Below are 21,319 nucleotides of genomic sequence, written 5' to 3' on the forward strand. Positions count from 1 at the left end.
GCAAAACTAAATACCTGAATTCGGGATAGAAAAGAACCGCGACACGTCTTATAGTAATGTGTATTCACACTCAAATATAAGAGGAAACAAACGACACAACAGAAACACAACGTTAAAATGCAACACACACACAGAAATGAACTATAATATAACAATGGCATTATTCCTGACTTGGTACAGGACATTTTTTAAAGAAAAAAATGGTGGGTTGAACCTGGTTTTGTGGCATGCCGAACCTCCCGCTTTACTAACAATGTTAAATATAACATTAAAATTACAACATAACATTATAGGACTACAATACAAATAAATAGGAGAACATATTGGACAAAGAAACACGAAAAATAGCTTTCTTTGTCGTATACAAAACTTTACGACAAAAGAGATGATTTCAGCTTCCCAATTATTTCCAGTCATGATTTCCTTGATAGAGGATTGCTACTCACAAGGAAGCTATTATACCAAGAGTTTCAAATGGTGAAGTTGAAATCATCCTTTCGTAAATTTTAAGGACGCCATCACGAGTAAAATTTGGACTGTAGACACAGACAAGGTTGGATACTTTATACAATCTTGAATATTGTAAAGTATAACTACTAAACTTTAAATTTATAGTATCCTGAAAAGATTAAATTTTGTTATCAAAATAGTTTCATACAGGTTCAATGCAGTTCATGTCAGAAAACATGCACATAGGGCAAGCGGACATAAGTATAGATCTTGTTTTTGATTTTTTTTGAAAAATTGAAACAGGGATGAGGATCCATTCCTAATTTTACGTAAAAGAAAAGTTAAAGCAAATGCAGTGACTTATTGTATGCTATGATTCTGATAAATAATAACTTCAAAGGTATCATACAGGGTGTATCAAGATAATGTACTTATTTCTTTATTTAAATTTACAGTTGAAGTTGAGTGGAGGGCACAAATACCAGCTGTTTTTGAAAATTTAACATATCTTCAGTGCAATATATCCAACGCTCCATTCAACTGTTCAAAAAGACCTCGTCAGTGGATTGGTGGTCGTAATTATACACAAATATGTTTTGAAGATGAATGTTTGAATTCGAAAAAGTATGAAGTGATGAAAAATTCAGGCTGTTTGTACATATTAATGATTCATAATTTTTCGGAGCAAGACGTTAACTGTGAATATACATGTTCTTATGGAGTATCAAAGATGCGAAGAAATTTAACACTTGACGACACGAGATTCATCTGTAAGTAAATTATACGTATTTTTCTTTGAAAAAGTCTCAATAATTGGGTCCAAACAAGAACTTCAAAGTGTGATGCCTTTCCTAAAAAATATAAACATCAGTTACCAACAAGAGGTCCAAAAAAAATCCTATGCATTTCTGCTCGTTTCTCCATACGTTTAATTGAAAAGATCCAGGGTCTAATCTTTGTTGAAAACCTAAGGCTACAATAATTTGTGGACCTATAGGTGGTACGGCTGTGAGATCACGGACTGTCAGACAGAAAAATGGCCTATAAAACATGCTCAAAACAATCTCAATGTTCATATAAACCCACTTAAAAGGCTAGATTATTCTTCAACCATCTAAAAATCAATTTTCACAAATAAACAATTTTCATAATTTAAACTGTAGAATTCTTTATTTGTGAAAACTGAAACTATATTACAACCTTGTTTTGTGCTTCTTAACGTTCCATCATACATTCTACGCGGCTTTGACCTCAAACTTTCAAATTGATTTCTCTGTAGCAATAAGGATTTTGAGTAAGTTCATTGTATACTAACATGTCGATTTTATGTTATAACTCTGTTAACGCAGAACAATTTCCAAGGTTAAAATTAGACTAATATTCTATGAGATTTAAAAAACAAATGCATTTAAATCAAAGGTTTATTATATATACAAGTAGTAATGCTGTTTACTTGTAGATCAACGCAGAATTAAAGACAAAAGTATCCTTGTTTAATGAATGTCTTACTCCTTGGGTGTAACACAACACATGGTTATTTGGAATAGCATTTTATTAAAGCCGGTCTGGACCAGTGTCCATAACGGACGGTCTCCTCTATACAGTAAAATACATCAGTATATATACAGAATATAAACAGTGTCAAGGTTTCTATTAATTTGACAATTATAGTCTTAAATCAAAAGATACAGGGATGAATATCTATTAAGGTGACTCTTATTGACATGTTTTGACCAACCTGGAGATTAATGGTCAAAGAATACACATATTTCCCGTGTTTTAACTAATTGCTACATGTCACTACCTGGTCTGCATGTAAACATGTTATATATATGCAACCCAGTGGTCAATTGAACAACCTTTTACAAGGTCATGTTTTTCTTAATAGATATTCCCCCGTATTTATTTTATTCAATTTAATAAACATTTTGAGAATATATGATCATAAATATAAATATATATAATATATATTTATATATATATTTTAAGCCCATCATATTGTCACATGGGAAGTAAAATCGTACACCTGTGCGACACACTATATTTTGATTTTAAAGTTACTCTTGAAGTCTCAAAATCTGTCACACTGAAACCTGGTTGATCTGATTTAGCAAATGGAGCACTGTGGATGTTCGATTCTTTTTGTTGGAAAATGATAATCCCTGCGAAAAAAATCCATGGTTGACCATGGTTATCGTGGTCAACCATGGTTATATGACCTATGGTTGACCATGGTTAACCATGGTCAACCGACCTTTGTTAAAAGAGACACCATAGTTGACCATGGTCAATCATGGTTTGTGGCAGTCAGGTTATGAACCATGGTTGACCATGGTTAACCATGATTTGTGGCAGTGGTAATTTTAAAATCATGATTGACCATTCAAACCTCGCGAATAATATTGTGTCCATTTTTTACCCATAACCTGTTCAGGGTTGGATTTCTGCGGTCGTATCCATCTGCGCACAGCGAAGTAATTTATTACTTTTCAAACAAAAGAATGATAGATGTATTCTTGATTATTTTAACATTGGAATTATAAATTGACAAACTTTTCATCTTGTACAATTTTATCAGTTATACCTGGAATTCAAAACCATTAATTTATCATAAATATAATGTTTATGTTGACATGGAAATTCACTGACAGACATTTAGGGACTTATCATTTTTTATCTGGGAGGGTGGGCTGGTCAAAATGCAGGGGGGGGGGGGGGTCAAGTTTTTTTCTTTATGTGGAAAAGGGGGGTTCAAATTTTTTTATAAATTAAAAGTGGGGGGATCAATATTTTTTTGCACATGAAAATATGTAGTTTACATACTTCAAGAGACAAAATGTGTAAAAGAATATCACTAAAGTCTAATCGAAATATATTTTTAAAATAACATCATATACAATTTAGTAAGACATTTCATGACTTTAGTGATTTAGAAAGCTAGCTGTCATTTTGTGTCATATTGTCCCATATAAAATACACAGGTGCTTCATAACCCTTATAATTCAGTCGTCATATTTCACTCACTTCGATCACTAAATTAACAAGCATTACTGCCAAGTTTGTTATAATCATCTTCATTGTTTGGGAGAAATAATGTACGAGTTGAAACGAAATCTACTGCAATTTGTGCAAAATTTGTTCAAAAATTCAAATTACGCCACATCATGTAGAAAATGGTGTAGAGAAATAAATCCTCCAATAAATGATAAGATATTCATCTAATCTGCCTACAAAGAGTTGAAAATTGATACAAAAGATGATTCTGAGATGACGAACACCACTAATATATCTTTTTTTTTAAATACAAGATTCCTTTGGGTTCATTTATACCTCTCACTCCCTCAAAATTTTGAGGTTACTATCGCACATTTATGAATGATATATGTCAATAAATGAGTAATTGGATTGGTGTTAAAGCTGACAGCATGAACTATCCATCATATATAAAAGTTTAGCGACTCAATGGAGAATTCAATAAGCCTAACGTAAAACTTAAGTTTAAGGGACATATAACAGAAGTTTACTTTTTAATATATATTTTTTTACACAGACTTAATATAAGGATCCTGTTTTCTTTAATAGCCCACTAGAACACACCCGCGAAATCAGAGCGTGGTTGAAAGTATGTAAAGTGTTGTAGGAAGATTTAATGACTTGAGAATTTCAGTAATAGGTACTTGGGGACAGGAAAATATCTTTTTTATCCCTTCTTCTTTATTTCAAAAATTCCCATTTTTTTGTTTTTATTAATTACAGTGTGAACATATATTTAGTATATTATGAACATGCAAGTCAGGAGCCTGTAAATAGAATGAAATTCAAAACAGTGTGGCTGTGGCCATTGATTGACACATTAAATTCATCCATTGACTGGGGCAATTCACGTGAACGTTTGTCTGTAACGACCACTGTTCACGACGTACCTACGATAGGCATTTAAACTGTGGGGTCACCAAAGGTTTCTTAACGCCTTTAATTATAAAATAATTCGAAAAATTAATCAGGAATAACCTCTATGTTTTGATTTATATAATTGATATAAACCAAAACGTCGTGTTATTTCTGATTAATTTTTTCGAATGACTTTATTAAGGTGTTGAGAACCTTTGGTGACCCCATAGTTTGAGGGTCTTTAAAAAGTACACAGTGAGCAATGATCGTTACATACAAACGTTCACCTAAATTGTCCCAGTTAATCAATGGCCACAGCCACACTGTTTTGAATTTTATTCTAGTGGTTGTCGTTTGTTACGTGTTACATATTTGTTTTTCGTTCATATTTTGTACATATAGATAAGGCCGTTAGTTTTCTCGATTGAATTGTTTTACATTGTCATTTCGGGGCCTTTTATAGCTGACTATGGGGTATGGGCTTTTCTCATTGTTGAGGGCCGTACGGTGACCCATAGTTGTTAATTTCTGTGTCATTTTTGTCTCTTTGGCAAACATACCACATCTTCTTTCATTGAAATCAATAAATTTTTGTAAAAGATTTAATGAATTTCAGAAAAGGTATCAAAAGTCATAGGTACATTGGGACATGACAGTTGTTTTTCTAGCCCGGCTACTCCTTTTCTTCCCAAAAATTCCTCTTTGGTTTCTATTAATTTTGATAACACATGGATAATTTTAGCGCTTATCTGTGTAGTATATACATTCATCACTATAAATAAAGTGTATTTGTTTTTACTTTCAATTCTGACTTTACTAATCGATCCACGGACAAGCTGTCATTGGTATATTATACAGACTCTCTCAATTGATAAACTCTGTGACTATCTATAAATGATACCAGATAGAAAATACTCTTTATTCGTAGTAAATGTATGTTCAAAGTATAAAGAAAATGCAAACCGGAAGTCTAATCTGACTTAAAGTTTCGTCCAATGTCGGAATAATATCCGGACGCCTTTTTTCTCCGTTTTCTCCCAAAATAACTCAATCTGAATAATCATATGAATGGATGACAAATGCGACTATGCCATGTACCTATAGGACATAGAGGCATGATGATTAATTTATTGTGGAAAGAAGAGAAGCGACACACAAAATGAGGTCTTCTCGTTTAATAGTATAGATAGATAGATTATAGGAAATTACATAAAAAAGTCAGAAAAAGCTTCTCAAAGCACTAGCTTGCTCTACCTTCTAATATTCATGAAACAGCCCTATTTCAAGACTATTTTCCCTCAAATATGTTTTGGACTCAATCCAATGAGAATATTTCATGTTTGCAATATTTTCATGAAATAATATATTATCGTGTACTTGGCTGGGGGACTATGGTAAGCACAAGTAACGAGAGACGACTAAACTGTTCTTCGATTTAATTTTTATTACATCTTCATGCTACTGCACTGGCAGACGACAACTCCACGTAATGATAATAGCTAAAACATGTTCCACGTTTTCTGACATAATAGTATAAATTGTGTGAGGCAGTCCCGATAACCAGAAGACCCAAAATAGGAATATAACATCCCCGGCCGCCCCAAAATATAAAATTTGAAAAATTTTGCCTGGTTATCGGAAGTGCCGATCACATTACAATATAATTTAAAAGACTGCTTTCTTCCTTAATCCATTATATATTTCTACATTCATACTCTAGTATACTCTGATATATTTCATACCATTTCTTGCTATTATTGCTTAAGGGCATACGATACAGTTACAGGGAATGTAATGACGTTGCAAACGTAAAATGTTGTTTTCGCGACGTTAACCCTCTTGCTGCCGACCGTTTTTCAAGGTTGCATTTCATATGCCGGAACATACGACAGCTCAACGTCTGTGACGTAACATGCCAAACAACCACGTCATTCGATATATGACGTCACGACAAAATGACCAATACATTTGGGACCAATTGGAGAAAAACATGACCCTGTTTATTCTTCTGTATTTTAATTGAAAGAGATACAGCATTGATAAGAAGCTTGCATAAATTTATCCATGGACATATGTGACTTATCGGGAAAAGATGCAGTTTTCGACTGATTTTTATCATTCAAACTGATTTTAATTGAAAACGAGTTCATGGACCCCACTTTTTTAAAAAGACATTTTGTTTCAATTTGCAGGGAGATTATGAGGACCAAATTTTATAAAACTGTAAATAGTACATTTTTTTTAATTTTGTTAAATATACGGCAAAAAATTACGTTTTTTTCTCAATTCATGACAATTTGATAAATATGACTTATTTTTGAGTAAAAAAGACATAAAGTTTTAGGATATTTATAAAATACAATAATTACGAATTATTTAACAAAAACAATTAGTGTTTATCTTTTAAAACAAAAAAGTTATGGATTTCTTTCGAAAGGGAAAATGCGGCCAGAAATCCGAATTTTTAGCAAATATACAAAATTTCGACCTCATTTAACTCAAAAAGTAGCACATGAAGGTATATTTTTTATTACATATTTGATTTAATCAGGCAAAAATTAGCCTATATAGAAATTTTCATCAAACTGTAAATACGGGATCAAAACTGTATCGTATGCCCTTAAATAAGCATACATGTCAATGGATAATAATAAAATTGATGTGTCAATACTCATGATATTGTATATTTTGCAATGGTAACTTTGCGTTCCTATCTTTGTGAAATTAGAAGAGATCTATACTCTTAAATTGACTTCAAATGAAAATATCAAACTACAAAAACTTACAACCAGACACGCACGCATCACTCACAATCACACACACATACAAGATCAACATTATCATATGAAACGGTAGATTTTATGTCTAACTCGCACATGAACTTAAGTACCAAGCACAATTTTATATTCCACAATATTGTTGACTACATAGTCCTCATTCAATTAAAGGAGGTGGTCCTTTAATCATGAGTTCCTGAGCTTTCGGTGGTAATTGTGAACCTGTAAACCACTCGGCATTTTCGGCGGGTTCACCAACTTTTTGCACGAGATATAGGAATCCTCCCTTATTTCGCTTTTTCGCCAAAATACGTTTGACTTTAAAAACGCCACCATTGTCTGTTTCCGACGCAACAGAATCTAAATTTGTAAAATCAGAATCTTGATATCTTGCCGGTAAACGAATATTTCTAGAAGAACGTCTAAGTTCATTTACATGTTGCGGATTAAGTTCATCCGGACTATCGTTGCCTTGTGATGCTGACAAATCATCGGACTGAGACACTTCAGCTTCTGTCGTATTGTGAGATGAGCTAGATGTGCGGTCCCTTCGAAAATAGGGTTTAGGGTTAGGTTCCCGGATATTGGCAAGTTTTAATCGATTGATGTGTACTGGTTGTTTGAATTTACGTTTTGAATCACGCAAAAGAAATAAATGTTCACTCGGTATGTTCGTGACTACAAATGGACCATCGTATGTTTGTTTGAATTTTCGGCCTTGTCCTTGTTGCTCAATTTGCAAATATACGTAGTTGCCAACTGATAATTCCAATTCATTTGTTTTTGCATTTGTCGCTTTTTCCATCCTATCTTGTGCCTCAATAGAATGTTCTTTCACTGAAGTTCGAATTGTGTTGAGACGCTTCTGTTGTGCCACAATGTAGGATTTTGTATCGGCGGGTATATTATTTAAATCTGTTGACGGAAATGCGGATAACGGGAAAGCTGGTCTCTTGCCGTATAAAACTTCAAAAGGGGAATATTTTGTACTTTGATTGATTGACGCATTGATTGAAAACACAACAGCGGGCAATATGAATTCGCATTCTTTCCATTTTTCTATATATGGGGTAATGCGTTCCGCTAGTGTTCTGTGCGTTCTTTCGCATAGCCCGAGACAATGATGCATAAAACTCGGTATAAAATCCTGATGAACACCAAACATTTTAAATACTTCTTGTGTACAACTTCCTATAAACTCAGAACCTTGGTCTGAAATCAGTGTTTCACATACTCCAAATTGAGATACTAGACTAAATACTGCATTTGAAACAGTAAGCATATCCTTATTCCGAATAGGCAATACAAATAGATATTTTGAGAACATATCGCTTGCAGTGAATAAATATTGGTTTCCGTTCGGAGATGTTTTGAGCGGCCCAAACAAATCAACTTGCCATACCTGAAATGGCTCACTTGGTGTACGATACGGAACAATCTTTGCCTTTGTTTTTAGATTCGTAACTTTTCTGGATTGACAGTCATGACATGAAGCAACATAATCTGTGACAATTTTCCCCATCCTAGGAAAATAAAAATCATCTCTCAAGCGATCAAGTGTATTTTGAATACCGCTATGACCACCTAGCGGCGAATCATGAACCATAAATAATATCATATCGATCATTTTGTTGGGAACAGCTAACTGATAGGCGGACTTGCTCTTATTTCGATCGGATTTAGCTTTTCTATTACGATACAGTACATACATCACTTATCAATATATAATCCGGAGCCTCTAGTAGTATGCGCCGTGCATGCTTTTGAGACAGAGGGAGTTGGTTGTCCTCCAAATAAGCAATAATATGTTTATATTCAAAGTCATCTCGTTGTTCATTTTTGACTTTTGCCATGTCCTTTACCCCATTACACAAATCAATATGATTCTTATCGTAAGTTTTTTCCTCATTTGTTGACTCCGCAGAATTTACACTTTTAGCACTGTCACTTGTAGGCTTATTTTTGATATTTCGTTTCCTTGTAACGTTCTTTCTGTTTTCCCTAGCCGTAGGCTCATCAGTATCGGCGTCATATGGGTCCTGATTTTTGTCGCAAAGTAATACTTGAACTATCGGTATTTCCTTTCCAGTATGTACAATATCGTTGTCGGACATATCATTAGACGTAGATTTCTGATGTTTAAATGATTCCGCAAAGTCTTGACCCCCTGGTAATTCAATTTCTCCGACTTCATCAATTATATACGGGAAATAAGGATCTTCTTCCGTTGGACTTTCAGCTTGTAAACTAGGTGGGTTTTCACAACGAGACAAAGCGTCCGCAACCTGCATCTGCTCAGCAGGTTTGTACTCAATTACGAATGAAAATTGTTGTAAAACGGCAAGCCATCTTTCATATATGGCCCCTTTAAATTGTTTCTGAAAAAGAGGTTGAAGCGCCTGGTGGTCACATTCGACTATGAATTTAACACCCCTTAAATAATCGGCACAATCTAGTACGCTTGTGACCATGCCTAAGAGTTCCAACTTTGTCGGTCCATATGATTGTTGCCAAGGCTTTAGAGATTTTGAACCAAAGCGGATTATTTTCGGTTTATTAATTTGTGAATCTTTTTGGTAAAGCATATATCCAATGCCTCGAGAAGACGTATCCACTGCCAATCGAAAAGGTAGGTCAAAGGACGGAAAACTTAAAATTTCAGAATTAACGAGACGTGTTTTTAAATCATTCAATGCCATTCTTTGCTCAGATTTCCATTCAAAACGTTGATTATTCTGCAAAAATCTTAAGTGGGTAAATCAGGGCACTAAAATTTGGAATGAATTTCCTAAACCAGTTGAACATGCCGATAAGACGATGGAGCTGTTTAACATTTTTCGGTTCCGGGTAATCTTTTATAGCCTGAATACGGTCCTTGGGAGGGCGTATACCGTCCTTTGATAGCTCATGACCAAGAAAAACGCACTTCTGGTTTGCAAAGTAACACTTCTTTGCACCTTACTTTAACCCTGCTGATCGAAATCTCTCGAAAATCTCGTTCAAGTCGTTTAAGTGTTTCTCAAATGTTTCCGAGCAGAGCAGAACGTCATCCAAGTAACACAGGCATGTTTTAAATTTTAATCCATGGAGCACCTTGTCCATTAAAAGCTGAAAAGTATTAGGGGCAGTTTTCAGACCCATCGGTAATCTCTGAAATTTGTATGTGCCGAAGCAAGTGTTAAAAGCCGTGTAACGAGTTGAGTCGGGTGATATTCCCATTTGGAAAAATCCATTGGAGAGATCAATTGATGTTATAAAATTTGGTACTAAATCGGACATAGATACAGTTAATTCTTGCAAATTTGGAATAACGTATTTGAAATCCTCTGTTTGAGCGTTCAAGTGACGAAAATCGCAGCAGAACCTAAAATTTTGCGGTTCCTTTTTATCGGCATTTGCACTGCGCTATGTTACTAAAACGACGGGGCTGGTGATTGGTAATTCTTCAGATTCACTAACGGGTGTAATGATACCTTGTCTTAGTAAATCGTCCAACTGTTCCCGTAATATTTCACGCTTATACGGGGGTAACCTATATGGATTCTGATGTTTCGATACCGCATTTGGGTTGAGATTGATTTAATGTTCAATAAGAGATGTAAATCCGAGATCTGGATTATCTTTCGTGACAAACAAATCTCGATTTTCATAGAGACATCGCTGTAGTTGTAGCAGTTGTGGTTCAGTCAAATCTTCGGATAAATAAAATTCTTTGCAAAATTCGGCAACCATATTCACACTTGAATCTACTGATTTGAAAGGAACGTCCTGTCCTTCAACAATATTGATGCTTTCAGCCACAAGTTCTATATTTTGTACTTTAAAACTTTCTGTATTGTCACTCAGTTTTCGACTGATTTTTATCATTCAAACTGATTTTAATTGAAAACGAGTTCATGGACCCCACTTTTTTAAAAAGACATTTTGTTTCAATTTGCAGGGAGATTATGAGGACCAAATTTTATAAAACTGTAAATAGTACATTTTTTTTAATTTTGATAAATATACGGCAAAAAATTACGTTTTTTTCTCAATTCATGACAATTTGATAAATATGACTTATTTTTGAGTAAAAAAGACATAAAGTTTTAGGATATTTATAAAATACAATAATTACGAATTATTTAACAAAAACAATTAGTGTTTATCTTTTAAAACAAAAAAGTTATGGATTTCTTTCGAAAGGGAAAATGCGGCCAGAAATCCGAATTTTTAGCAAATATACAAAATTTCGACCTCATTTAACTCAAAAAGTAGCACATGAAGGTATATTTTTTATTACATATTTGATTTAATCAGGCAAAAATTAGCCTATATAGAAATTTTCATCAAACTGTAAATACGGGATCAAAACTGTATCGTATGCCCTTAAATAAGCATACATGTCAATGGATAATAATAAAATTGATGTGTCAATACTCATGATATTGTATATTTTGCAATGGTAACTTTGCGTTCCTATCTTTGTGAAATTAGTAGAGATCTATACTCTTAAATTGACTTCAAATGAAAATATCAAACTACAAAAACTTACAACCAGACACGCACACATCACTCACAATCACACACACATACAAGATCAACATTATCATATGAAACGGTAGATTTTATGTCTAACTCGCACATGAACTTAAGTACCAAGCACAATTTTATATTCAACAATATTGTTGACTACATAGTCCTCATTCAATTAAAGGAGGTGGTCCTTTAATCATGAGTTCCTGAGCTTTCGGTGGTAATTGTGAACCTGTAAACCACTCGGCATTTTCGGCGGGTTCACCAACTTTTTGCACGAGATATAGGAATCCTCCCTTATTTCGCTTTTTCGCCAAAATACGTTTGACTTTAAAAACGCCACCATTGTCTGTTTCCGACGCAACAGAATCTAAATTTGTAAAATCAGAATCTTGATATCTTGCCGGTAAACGAATATTTCTAGAAGAACGTCTAAGTTCATTTACATATTGCGGATTAAGTTCATCCGGACTATCGTTGCCTTGTGATGCTGACAAATCATCGGACTGAGACACTTCAGCTTCTGTCGTATTGTGAGATGAGCTAGATGTGCGGTCCCTTCGAAAATAGGGTTTAGGGTTAGGTTCCCGGATATTGGCAAGTTTTAATCGATTGATGTGTACTGGTTGTTTGAATTTACGTTTTGAATCACGCAAAAGAAATAAATGTTCACTCGGTATGTTCGTGACTACAAATGGACCATCGTATGTTTGTTTGAATTTTCGGCCTTGTCCTTGTTGCTCAATTTGCAAATATACGTAGTTGCCAACTGATAATTCCAATTCATTTGTTTTTGCATTTGTCGCTTTTTCCATCCTATCTTGTGCCTCAATAGAATGTTCTTTCACTGAAGTTCGAATTGTGTTGAGACGCTTCTGTTGTGCCACAATGTAGGATTTTGTATCGGCGGGTATATTATTTAAATCTGTTGACGGAAATGCGGATAACGGGAAAGCTGGTCTCTTGCCGTATAAAACTTCAAAAGGGGAATATTTTGTACTTTGATTGATTGACGCATTGATTGAAAACACAACAGCGGGCAATATGAATTCGCATTCTTTCCATTTTTCTATATATGGGGTAATGCGTTCCGCTAGTGTTCTGTGCGTTCTTTCGCATAGCCCGAGACAATGATGCATAAAACTCGGTATAAAATCCTGATGAACACCAAACATTTTAAATACTTCTTGTGTACAACTTCCTATAAACTCAGAACCTTGGTCTGAAATCAGTGTTTCACATACTCCAAATTGAGATACTAGACTAAATACTGCATTTGAAACAGTAAGCATATCCTTATTCCGAATAGGCAATACAAATAGATATTTTGAGAACATATCGCTTGCAGTGAATAAATATTGGTTTCCGTTCGGAGATGTTTTGAGCGGCCCAAACAAATCAACTTGCCATACCTGAAATGGCTCACTTGGTGTACGATACGGAACAATCTTTGCCTTTGTTTTTAGATTCGTAACTTTTCTGGATTGACAGTCATGACATGAAGCAACATAATCTGTGACAATTTTCCCCATCCTAGGAAAATAAAAATCATCTCTCAAGCGATCAAGTGTATTTTGAATACCGCTATGACCACCTAGCGGCGAATCATGAACCATAAATAATATCATATCGATCATTTTGTTGGGAACAGCTAACTGATAGGCGGACTTGCTCTTATTTCGATCGGATTTAGCTTTTCTATTACGATACAGTACATACATCACTTATCAATATATAATCCGGAGCCTCTAGTAGTATGCGCCGTGCATGCTTTTGAGACAGAGGGAGTTGGTTGTCCTCCAAATAAGCAATAATATGTTTATATTCAAAGTCATCTCGTTGTTCATTTTTGACTTTTGCCATGTCCTTTACCCCATTACACAAATCAATATGATTCTTATCGTAAGTTTTTTCCTCATTTGTTGACTCCGCAGAATTTACACTTTTAGCACTGTCACTTGTAGGCTTATTTTTGATATTTCGTTTCCTAGTAACGTTCTTTCTGTTTTCCCTAGCCGTAGGCTCATCAGTATCGGCGTCATATGGGTCCTGATTTTTGTCGCAAAGTAATACTTGAACTATCGGTATTTCCTTTCCAGTATGTACAATATCGTTGTCGGACATATCATTAGACGTAGATTTCTGATGTTTAAATGATTCCGCAAAGTCTTGACCCCTGGTAATTCAATTTCTCCGACTTCATCAGTTATATACGGGAAATAAGGATCTTCTTCCGTTGGACTTTCAGCTTGAAAACTAGGTGGGTTTTCACAACGAGACAAAGCGTCCGCAACCTGCATCTGCTCAGCAGGTTTGTACTCAATTACGAATGAAAATTGTTGTAAAACGGCAAGCCATCTTTCATATATGGCCCCTTTAAATTGTTTCTGAAAAAGAGGTTGAAGCGCCTGGTGGTCACATTCGACTATGAATTTAACACCCCTTAAATAATCGGCACAATCTAGTACGCTTGTGACCATGCCTAAGAGTTCCAACTTTGTCGGTCCATATGATTGTTGCCAAGGCTTTAGAGATTTTGAACCAAAGCGGATTATTTTCGGTTTATTAATTTGTGAATCTTTTTGGTAAAGCATATATCCAATGCCTCGAGAAGACGTATCCACTGCCAATCGAAAAGGTAGGTCAAAGGACGGAAAACTTAAAATTTCAGAATTAACGAGACGTGTTTTTAAATCATTCAATGCCATTCTTTGCTCAGATTTCCATTCAAAACGTTGATTATTCTGCAAAAATCTTAAGTGGGTAAATCAGGGCACTAAAATTTGGAATGAATTTCCTAAACCAGTTGAACATGCCGATAAGACGATGGAGCTGTTTAACATTTTTCGGTTCCGGGTAATCTTTTATAGCCTGAATACGGTCCTTGGGAGGGCGTATACCGTCCTTTGATAGCTCATGACCAAGAAAAACGCACTTCTGGTTTGCAAAGTAACACTTCTTTGCACCTAACTTTAACCCTGCTGATCGAAATCTCTCGAAAATCTCGTTCAAGTCGTTTAAGTGTTTCTCAAATGTTTCCGAGCAGAGCAGAACGTCATCCAAGTAACACAGGCATGTTTTAAATTTTAATCCATGGAGCACCTTGTCCATTAAAAGCTGAAAAGTATTAGGGGCAGTTTTCAGACCCATCGGTAATCTCTGAAATTTGTATGTGCCGAAGCAAGTGTTAAAAGCCGTGTAACGAGTTGAGTCGGGTGATATTCCCATTTGGAAAAATCCATTGGAGAGATCAATTGATGTTATAAAATTTGGTACTAAATCGGACATAGATACAGTTAATTCTTGCAAATTTGGAATAACGTATTTGAAATCCTCTGTTTGAGCGTTCAAGTGACGAAAATCGCAGCAGAACCTAAAATTTTGCGGTTCCTTTTTATCGGCATTTGCACTGCGCTATGTTACTAAAACGACGGGGCTGGTGATTGGTAATTCTTCAGATTCACTAACGGGTGTAATGATACCTTGTCTTAGTAAATCGTCCAACTGTTCCCGTAATATTTCACGCTTATACGGGGGTAACCTATATGGATTCTGATGTTTCGATACCGCATTTGGGTTGAGATTGATTTAATGTTCAATAAGAGATGTAAATCCGAGATCTGGATTATCTTTCGTGACAAACAAATCTCGATTTTCATAGAGACATCGCTGTAGTTGTAGCAGTTGTGGTTCAGTCAAATCTTCGGATAAATAAAATTCTTTGCAAAATTCGGCAACCATATTCACACTTGAATCTACTGATTTGAAAGGAACGTCCTGTCCTTCAACAATATTAATGCTTTCAGCCACAAGTTCTATATTTTGTACTTTAAAACTTTCTGTATTGTCACTCATTCTAACATATGAATTATCATTTGATAAAACAGTAAATTCTGCAAATTTTTGCCTTTGGGCAGTGTTATACGAACGTTACTTGCATTCAATATCTTTATAGGAACGATGTGATTAGGTGGTACAACAACAAGCGATTTCGCTATCATAAGTCCCTGATGTACCGCAAATTGACTATTCGAACACACCCCTTGCAAACCTACCATTACAAAATTTGGCACTTTGCCATACGTCAAAAGCTCAGTATTTGGCTCAATAAAAATTTTCTTTGTAGTCTGCACATGTATGTTCTTAACACCATAAGAAAAATCACTGAAGTCTAACAATACTTTATTAGTCCGTAAATATTCAGCCCCCAAAATTAGCGGATGCCAAACAGTTGGGATAATGTAAATATCAATAATTTGCTCCTGGTCATGAATAATAGCTTTTAATTTCGCTGTTCCGAACACTTTAATCTTTTCGTTATTAGCTAGTCTAATTTCAGGATCGGATAATTGTTCAAATGAAATTTTCAGTTTATCAGAAATTGAATCAAAAAGGTTCTTTGAAATAACATTGATGGAGCTACCTGTATCTATAAGCGCAACTACATTCAACTGATCAAAAACAACTTGCATATACAAAAACTGAGAGTTAGCAGTATCGTCGGCACTTACTACGGAAACCCCGGGCGGCTGTGCCTGTCGGCCGGGTTCATTTGGTTTCCCTGAACTATATTACTAATTGTAAAACAAAAGACTGCGGTGTGTCCAAACTGATGACATAGCTGACATTGAGCGTTCGGCTGTGACGGACCGGCACTGTTCCAGTTGCACACTCGTTGAAAATGACCCAACCCTTTACATTTTCTGCATTCTGCGTTATCAAACCTGGACTGACGGGGAAGGGCATTGCTTGGGGGCATTTCATTACGTGTATTTGATTGCTGACCAGTATTCATTTTAGAAACAAGAGCTGTAAGCAACTTTATTTGCTCCTTCATTTCGCTTAGCTCTGAAGCCTTCTCGGGTGGTTCCACATGCTGATGTTGCGGCTTATGTTTTATTGCATTAACAACATCATTATGTTGGCGATAGCCACATGCCTCGGCCATTTTAGCTGCTGTTAAAGAACTTTGAATGTCAATCGGTTGGCCAGCACGGACAAAAATGAAATCTTATCTGGAAGCCCACTAATAAATTTAGCTACTACCTCATGATCTGGCTTCTGCAAAATTTGTGCTTTTTCTAGTATCTGACTATAATAATCCTCGAGCGACTGACCAGGGGACAAGACCAAACTTTGAAATAATTCGATACGTTTTTATCTGTAACTATAAAAACGTATCGAAAATAACTGTCCTGGTTTTATCTGTCCTGTTAATAGACCTTCCCATTTATTTCATAACATTAAACTGTCCTGGCAGATTTTTTTTTATCTTAGCTATTTTTTATTTTTATATTTTCTACACATAATTTAAGTAAATACCCTGTTCTTTATTATACAATTTAAATTTTAACAATATGTTGAGTAAGACAAAAGTTACAGATAAAAACGTATCGAAAATAACTGTCCTGGTTTTATCTGTCCTGTTAATAGCTAGACCTTCCCACGAGAATACAAGTAAATATAAATGACCCGTACAGATCTAGACTATCAAACAAATATATGATATATGGATAGACATTCTGTTTTCAAATGATTTCCAATTTGGTGAGATAATCATGTGTTCATTATGATAATTCATGGCACATTTTTAAAACTTTTTTTTTCTGCAATCAATACTACTTTATTAATACAAGCTAGCTCAAAACCATTTTTTGTTGGTAAAATAAAATCAAACCGGGATATTAATAGAAAAGTTCATAAAATGACCCCACTTTGTCCCCTATTATTATAGTACTTATTTATAACCATTTAAATATAATAAGCCATGGTCTTCATTCAACCAGGGTCTGTTTTAAATCTGATGTCTGTTGTTGGTCAAACCATAGTCATTATAAAAAATAAATACAGACCATGGTCAAAATCATAGAAAACCATGGTTAACCATGCTTTTGATCATGGTTAATCTTTGGAAAGCATGGTCAGTATATTGAGCATGGTTGACTATGTTTATCCATGGTTAAGCATGGTCAACCAGGGTCAACAATGGTCACGTTTCGCAGGGGAGGTCCCTATTTTCCGTTCAATGCATCATTGAGTGCTAACTGTTCTCACAAACGTCAAATTTTAACTCTTATGCACTTTGATCAGTTGTCTTCGCTTTGTCAACCCCACATCGTGACAAACATAGCCAACATCTCGCATGTACCGTTCTACATGATGACAATTGATAACGCTTTAATTATAAGCGATACATAAATTAAATATAACATGGTATTAAATATTCATTGACCGCAAAGACGATTCGTCTTAGAAAGTTTAATGGTATTTTGTATATATGGTCTTGTCGATAATGATCAGTACTACATATATGTAGAGCCTATGTGGTCGAGTGGTCTAGCGTGTGGGACACAGTGCAAAGCGGTTTGGTGCCACGATAGTTCAGTAGCATGAGTTCTTATTCTGGCCAGGAGAGAACAAAAAAATAAACGCATCCACAAATTTCCAATTCTAACATTGTTGAGCTGTTATTTAGACGAATTATAAATACAGAATGTATTTTCAGTCTTGTATCACCATCACTGGTGATCCGATGGATGAAATTTGTCGTAGTTGGTTCAGACGTACTTATATTAACGAAATTTGTTAAATGCACACGTATAAAAATGCGGTTCTATTCAACGCAGTCATAGGTTTGAACGTTGTTTTCAATTTAGACTTGTTTATATCTATATGTATAAATACAAACAAGTATAAATTGAAAACTACGTTCAAACCCATGATTGCGTTGGATAAAAACCGTATTTTTATACGTGTGCACATTTTCTGTTTAAATTAATAATTAAGATCAGTTTGGTTACATCTGGTGAACAATGTTTTTAGCAATCGCCAATGGCAGTCAGCAGGGTTTAAGAACATCGTTTGATCGACCTTAAAGGAAAGGCTTTTAGTTTAATTCGTTTTGTTAAACAATACTTTTTTTCACTTTTTTGGTCTTTCGGAAAATGTTGTTTGTGCTGTATTTAGACACCTCTACCTAAAATGATTTTTTACATGCACACGTATAAAAATTGCGGTTTGTATTCAACGCATTCATAGGTTTGAACGTTGTTTTCAATTTAGACTTGTATATATATATATATATATATATAAGTACTTCTGAACCTCTACGACAAATTTCATCCATCGGATCACCAGTGATGGTGATACAAGGCTGAAAATACATTATGTATATACAATTCGTCCTAACAACAGCCCAACAATGTTAGATATATATAGATTATTACATTCATACAAGTGGATTATCGGATATCCAATCGAGATAGTTAAATTATCAATTTTAAAATCCGAGCCTCGAGATTGACTAAATCCGATAATCCACGCGTTACTATGTAATGATCTGTTTCTCTAGTGATTAAAAGATAAATTTCCTTTTTTCTCTAAACCATAATCCCTTTCGAGTGTCTTCCACTCTCCACGAAGTTGTCAATTTCACACCTGTCAGAACATTTTGATCATTTCAGGGAGCTGAGAAAGGTTATGACCCTTTGACTCAGCCAACCATCTTCTGAGATCACCGGCAACTACACGTTGATTAAATTTTTTTATACAATGGGTTCGGAAAGGGATATATTTCAATAGAATTATAGAAGTAATTCTAGCTTCGTAACACAGTATATGATATACAAGGCACGAAGATGGAAATCTTCCAGACCAGTGACTGCATCCTGCATTGATTTTTGTCGAGCCTGCAACTTTAGTTGCAGAAAGCTCGACATAGGGATAGTGATCCGTCGGCGGTGTTAGCTCACTTCTTAAATGCTTTATATTTTAGACCTGGATGCTTCATACTTTGTATATAGATGCCTCATGTTACAAAGTTTCCGTCAGTCACATGTCCAATGTCCTTGACCCCATTTTCATGGTTCAGTGACCACTTGAAAAAAAAGTTAAGATTTTTTGTAATGTTAAATTCTCTCTTATTATAAGTAGGATAACTATATTTGGTATGTGCGTACCTTGCAAGGTCTTCATGCCCGTCAGACAGTTTTCACTTGACCTCGACCTCATTTCATGGATCAGTGAACAAGGTTAAGTTTTGGTGGTCAAGTCCATAACTCAGATACTATAAGCAATAGGTCTTGTATATTCGGTGTATAGAAGGACTGCAAGGTGTACATGTCCACCTAGCAGGTGTCATCTGACCTTGGCCTCATTCATGGTTCAGTGGTTATAGTTAAGTTTTTTGTTTTGGTCTGTTTTTCTTATACTGTATGCAATATGTCTACTATATTTGGTGTATAGAATGATTGTAAGGTGTACATATCTAGCTGGCAGGTGTCATCTGACCTTGACCTTATTTTCATGGTTCAGTGGTCAAATTTAAGTTTTTGAGTTTTGGTCTATTTTTCTTATTCTATATGCAATAGGTCAACTATATTTGATGTATGGAAATATTTAATAATCTATATGTCAGTCGTGCAGGTTTTATTTGACCTTGACCTCCTTTTTATGGTTCATTGCTCAGTATTAAGTTTTTGTGTTTTGATCTGTTTTTCTCAATCTATAAGCAATAGGTCAACTATATTTGTTGTATGGAAGAATTGTCAGCTGTACATGTCTGCCTTGTCCATCTGACCTTGACCTCATTTTTATATGGTTCATTGGTCAATGTTTAGTTGTCTTGGTTAATGTAAAATTTATGTGACAGTTGTAATAAAGCTTTATATTTAGGACTTTCAACATAATATCAATGATAAGAAAAGAAGGCGAGACATTTCAGCGTGTGCACTCTTGTTAAGATTCTGTACGATAGATAATTGAGCTGATCTGTAGGAATTAATTTTTATGCCTTATATTTCATATACTGTGTTACGACGCTAGATTAAAAATGACGAGGAAAGTCAACACCCGGCCACCAAAAGCATTTTTGTTGTAGAGTCTAGGTGGTCGAGTAGTCAAGCGCTTCGTGCACAGTGTAAAGTTATTTGGTGTCACATTATGTCAGTGGCATGAGTATGTTGAATGTCTGGAATTACCTATCAGCCACGTTTGCCTATTCTCCAGGACCCAACACATCGTGTTTCTGCAGTACAGAATAGGACAAACTCTATAATTTTCCGTGGCTCATATGAAGGGTGGGTGCTTCCTCAGGGGTCATGACCCAATCCTTCATATTGTACTAAGTTTTGACTACCGATCTAGTCAGTATTTCTTTTAAGTTCCGATGTCTACTATACGCCACCATTGGTGGTTTTGGAAATAACTCCCTACAATTCGCATTGCGAACTAGTTTTTTATAATGTTTTCGTAAAGCTTTATTTTTATTTTCTAACGAGAAGTGATATTTAGTTGCAAATACTAGTGATATCTGCTTGTCAGATTCTTGTTTAAAGCGGGGTAACTCTGGTAGTTCTATATTGAGAGCCGATTCACAGGTACGAAGTATTTCGTGGTCCTTATATCCTCTTTGCTTAAGATGGCCTTTGGATTTACAAAGTGTATCTTTTAAATTTTGCGTGTTGCTGTCGTCGTTTCAGTGGTTGAGAATAGCTTCCCCTTTTATAAATCTGGAGAAGACTGTTGGGTTATGCATAGACGTCCTGTCTAAATATTGAAACGTATAATACGTAGGTTTGGTGTAGCTCTTTATATCAAGGATATCGATGTTCCTGAACCTCAACCCTTCATGTACGACTCTATCGAGAAAACTAATTTCTTCGTTTGAAATTTCATAAGTAAACTTC

The 21,319-nt window shown here is 35.2% G+C and overlaps 1 long non-coding RNA gene across 1 annotated transcript in view; it reads left to right on the forward strand.

Moving 5' to 3' along the window:
• LOC139514856 (uncharacterized) overlaps nt 1-21,319 on the forward strand; it is a 51,659-nt gene that overhangs the window by 13,013 nt on the left and 17,327 nt on the right. Inside the window, exon 2 of the long non-coding RNA XR_011662731.1 lies at nt 906-1,220. This is a non-coding gene — a long non-coding RNA (uncharacterized lncRNA). The remainder of the gene's footprint in view (nt 1-905; nt 1,221-21,319) is intronic.

This window comes from Mytilus edulis, chromosome 3 (genome assembly GCF_963676685.1).
Source record: "Mytilus edulis chromosome 3, xbMytEdul2.2, whole genome shotgun sequence".
NCBI lineage: Eukaryota > Metazoa > Mollusca > Bivalvia > Mytilida > Mytilidae > Mytilus > Mytilus edulis.